Source organism: Octopus bimaculoides, chromosome 10 (assembly GCF_046866305.1).
Source record: "Octopus bimaculoides isolate indiv1 chromosome 10, ASM4686630v1, whole genome shotgun sequence".
Lineage (NCBI taxonomy): Eukaryota > Metazoa > Mollusca > Cephalopoda > Octopoda > Octopodidae > Octopus > Octopus bimaculoides.
In genome coordinates this window covers 21,625,090-21,630,089 of record NC_142937.1, presented here as the reverse complement: position 1 = coordinate 21,630,089, position 5,000 = coordinate 21,625,090, and the positions used below count along the sequence as shown (strand labels likewise).

Genomic DNA, 5,000 nt, shown 5'->3' with positions numbered 1-5,000 from the left:
AAGGGGTGAGGAGAAGTCTTTTACGATGACGACTGCGCTCAATAGGTATTTTAATAACCCCGAAAGGCTTAAAGGCAAATTGAACCGTGGCGAAATTTGAACTGAGAACGTAAAGAGCCTAAAAAATGGGTGCTGAGCGTTTTGTACAATGCGCTAATGATTCTGCCAGCTCACTGCCTAGAAAAAATTAGTAGAGATAAACAGGCTTTCTTATGTCTGTATCAACTCCATTTGTCTTTTCATCAAAAGGTTTGTGTCAACTCGAGGCTCCGGCTATAAAACATACTGTTCCGTGGTATTTATCAATGAGATCGAACTTAAGAACACATTTTTGCAATGAGGACATTTTTGAACCACTGAAACATGTCTGAGTCCACACATAAAGTAAACATACGCACACAGTCAGACACACACAGAGTAGATTATGACATTTAAAATTTATTCAAATGAAAGATAGCAAGACGACTGCAAACAATTGAAATATTTTATCATGAAGCATAATTAATTCTACAGTTTAGTGAACAATGTGATTCACTGTCTTACACGTAATAGCTTGAAGTAACAGTAAGGAAAAATAAAAAATGTTTAGTGATGCGGCAGAGCTAATTATAACTGATTATAACATACATTCAAGGAATGCTAGATAACACAGCAAGGTACCTCTTTGTGTACGGTCGGATTGGTAGATAGAAATAGCAGCTAAATCAATAAAGTTATAACCTACTGTTTAGAAAGAAAAAAAAAAGGCAAAAACACATTGATCTGTGTAGTTCGTGATACGCCAAATAAGGGAATATTCAGAACCAATCTGGATTTGAACACGGGAAGTAAAGGAACTGGATTTTAATGAAATATTGGTTTCAAATTTTGACAGAAGGACAGCTATGTTCGAAGTAGAAGACAAGTCGATTACATCGACCCAAGCGCTTAACTGGCACTCATTTCATCGAACCCCGAGAGGTATGAAAGGCAAAGTCAACTTCGGCGGAATTTGAACTCGGAACACAATGACGAACAAAATTCCGCTAAGCATTTTGCCCGACGTGCTAACAACTGTGCTAGCTCCCTGGCCTGAATTTTAATAAAATATTCCATTTTTTCTATAGGAACAAGGCCTGAAATTTTGGAGGAACGGAGCTTGTTGATTACACTTATTTTATCGACCCCGAAATGGTGAGAGGTAAATTCGGCATCGGTGGAATTTGAACTCAGAACATAACGACAGACGAAATGTCGCTAAGTCTTTTTACACGGTATGCTAACAATTCTGCCAGCTCACCGCCCTGAATTTTAATAAAATATTGCACATCATTTTGCGTGAAGCTCTACTTCTCTTTCTTGCCTTTGACTCTTCTCCATCAACCTGATAGTGGCCATCCCTTTTCTTTGCGGATCTTTTGATGGGTAAAAATCCCAAATCTTGATATATATATAGCTTCATTTACAGTCATAAGATAAAATGAAATGCTTAATCGCACAGGCAAGTCATTGACCCTTCCCTGTACCACTTTTCTTACTTCTGGCAATGTCGTATGTTCTAGTCTTCCATATCTTCAATCGCTCTCTAGCGGTGAGTCTACCAAAGTAGCCAGATAAATTCGTTCGTTTTTTTTTCGCAATGCTATTGGAATTAACACACAAAGTATCATTATCATAGTGCCTTGTAGTATTTTTTTAGCTCTAATCTTTCTGTATATTTCTTTGAATCAGGACGGTAATTTCTCCAGACAAGGCGTTGACCAGCTAGTGGAACATTGGTGATAACTCGAGAATAATGAACGAGAATACATTAGTTACCGATTAGTTAAAAATGCTGATGAAAAAAAAAGGATTAAAATAAATGGAGAAAAATACGTCTTTATTTATCTAACGACCATGAAGCTATCATATTTGATATAATATAATGTGTGTGTGTGTGTGTGTGTGTGTGTGTGTGTGTGTGTGTGTAGACATTCATATGTTTCATTGCGATACAGCAGGCTTTATATTTACTACCTGATTATTCATTGAATATTTTCGTAGAGACAAACGCTTTATAAACCGACTCAACTCTTATTCATAGGGTTAAAATTTGACTATTCATTTTTTCATACCCAATTCTACTTCCCATTGTTTTGCATGATGTAATAGACCCTCATAGCCATAGCATCTGTCTTTAACGACTTTATCTGTTTATCTGTCTAACTACCGACCTACCTACCTATCTCTTTATATCCTTATATGTGTATGTGTATGCATGCGTATACAGGAGAGAAAGAGGGGGAAGAGTGAGAGGTCTTTCTATCGGTATGACAAAGAAAACAAGACAAATAAACATGCTATTATAGTCATACAATAAACACAATGAACGTAGTATTACTTCTCTTTCTTACTCAACGTAGCACACTCTCTTTTTGTCTATCTCTCACCGTCTCTGTCTTTTCCCCTTAGTCTATGTTTCTTTCTCTCTCTCTCTTTCTCTTCATGTTTCTATCGTCTGCTTTCTTTGTTTGTCTCACCTTCTCTTTCCCTCATTCACTGTCTCCTTATTTGCCTTTTTCTTTTTCTCTTATCTCTTTATTTTTTGTCTTTCTCACACGCATACAATCACAAGGAAGCTTATACACAATCACACACACAAGATAGTGATTTGTCATTGTATATTATTACTACTTGTATACACTTTTTTCTAAGAAACTAACAAAAAGAAGCAACAACAACAGCAGCAACAAAATATGCTGAACAATAAATATAAAAATGTCACACCAGCTTTCTTACGAACAAACACGAATGCTTTACAAGCTTATTATTCTTGCAATAAGACGGCGACAAAAATCATGTCGCGGCCAATTTACAATGAATACAGTGCAAAGTAGATACAGGCATTAAGCACAATATAGTTCTTCTTTAATAGGCATAGCTGAGAAGCAAATAAATAAAAGGAGGAGAAAGTGGAAGCGGTGGTAGAGAATAAGAAAAGGTGAGAGTGACAAATATTTGTTGTTCACTGGAGAAAAACAGAAAATATTCAAGAAGAGCAGCAAAGCGTCACAAAAGTTTTAGAAAGTACGGCGAAGATATACAATAACACTACTACTACTACTACTACTACTACTACTACTACTACTACTACTACTACTACTACCAATAATAATAATGATAATAATGTTTTCTTTATTAACTACCAAGGGTTGTCAGAAAACATCGATTACTGTAAAGAACTTCGTAGTGTGAGATTACATAAAAAAAAAGCTTGTATAAATGAAAATAATATAAAGCAAAATGAAAAAAAAAAAAGAATTCAAACAAAGAGTGAGTTCCCCAAAATTGGGGAGACTTTCAAGAGATAGTCGTGGAAATCCTATAAACTTAACCATTCAAGTAAATGCCTTTTATTAGTCTTTTTCTTCAAATCTATGACTCAGAGCAGGCCCGTTTGCAAAGATATGCTCGCCATTCACATCCGCCTGTCAATAGATTTATTGTACAGTAGCGTTTCCCTTTCCGTCTTCACTTTTATGTTCAAGTCAAATTTTAAAAAGTTCATAAGGGCTTGGCCAGAAAGGAAGTTGTCTGTCTTCAGCCTTTTCGACCTCGCCCACCACATAAACTCTTTCGCCAAAGCCACCAGACAGATAAAGACTGTTGGCCTTCAGAGCAGAAGGAAGGCGACGGGACGATATTCAAAAATGAACTCAGCTGCTAGCTGAATCCATCCTACATATTTTAGCAGCAGTTCGAGATACTTCCCGAAGTCAGCAATGTTCGTATGCTGGACAAGTACGTGCATAACAGTTCTCTTGCATCACAGGCAGGCGCGGCTGACGGCACTATTTATTTATTTTGTTATCCACGGTAATATTGTATTTTTATGGTTCAAATGTACAGAAAACTAAAGACTTGGAGGCAGGTGAGGGAACAACAAGCAAGTGTATTAGTATGATTCTCGGGAAAGACTTTGATGTTTCGAGCCTACGCTCTTCGACCGAAAAGAATGAGAGTATATTGGGGATAATATGTGCTTATACATGATTTGTCGGTTGTAATGTCGTTATTGTGAATAATATTTGTGCGTTGATGTATATAATTCATTAATTCTTTGTTGTTTTTGTATGTTACTGTGTAGTTGAAGTTTTTTTTAGCTGTTGTTGTTCTTGTTGGCTGAGGTGTGAATTAGGTTGTGTTTGAGTCAGCTGTATAGTTTTCTTCTTCTGTGAAGACGCGTGGCTTAGTGGTTAGGGCATTCGGCTCGCGATTGTAAGGACGTGAGTTCAGTTCCCGGCGACGCGTTGTGTCCTTGTGCAAGACACTATTTTATGTTGCTACAGTCCACTCAGCTGGCAAAAATGAGTTCTACCAGTATTTCAAAGGGCCGGCCATGTCACACTCTGTGTCACGCTGAATCTCCTTGAGAAATACGTTAGGGGTACACGTGTCTGTAGATTGCTCAGTCACTTGCACGTTAATTTCACGAACAAGCTGTTCCGTTGATCGTATCAGCTGGGACCTTCGTCGTCGTAACCGACGGAGTGCTCCTCATGGTTTTCTTCTTGGGGCGGAGGGGTCTGCTGTTGTCTGTAATGATGCAGTTGGTGTTGGTACTTTCTTTGATGCTTCTCCTTTCAAAATTCTCAGATTTTTGTGCAGACAAATTAATTTTGTACTGTTTCTTTTTTTTTTTTTTTTTTTACATGTATCACGTTTCTCAGGAAGACAATTTCTTATTGTTCCTCTGTCGTTTTCGTGACACGAAATATCTGAAATATCTGAATGTGGGAGGGTTATGCCTTGTATTGTTATATTGTGGGATTTTGCTGATGATATTGGCGATGTTCTTCCTGTTGCTATTGTTGTTGTTTGTTTTGCTAGTATCGTTGTTTGCGTCTTTGCCGCTACTATTGTTACTACTACTACTGCTGCTGCTGTTACCCTTATTTTTAATGATGTTGCTGCAGTAGTAATGGCATCAGTAGTATTGGATGGAAGAACCATCATTCTCGCTATTTTGCAATGGACAGACA

At 37.4% G+C, this 5,000-nt stretch overlaps 1 long non-coding RNA gene across 3 annotated transcripts in view; it reads left to right on the top strand.

Annotated features, from left to right (window-relative positions):
• Positions 1 to 5,000, top strand: part of LOC106870403 (uncharacterized) — a 40,865-nt gene that overhangs the window by 27,389 nt on the left and 8,476 nt on the right. Inside the window, exons 3-4 of one of the 3 annotated variants that reach the window (XR_016243357.1) lie at positions 1,107 to 1,253; positions 1,711 to 1,853. The exons of 1 other annotated variant lie outside the window; for it this stretch is intronic. This is a non-coding gene — a long non-coding RNA (uncharacterized LOC106870403). Of the gene's footprint in view, positions 1 to 1,106; positions 1,254 to 1,710; positions 1,854 to 5,000 lie in introns of those variants that run through there. One more of the 3 variants, XR_001409518.3, reaches the window with a different exon arrangement.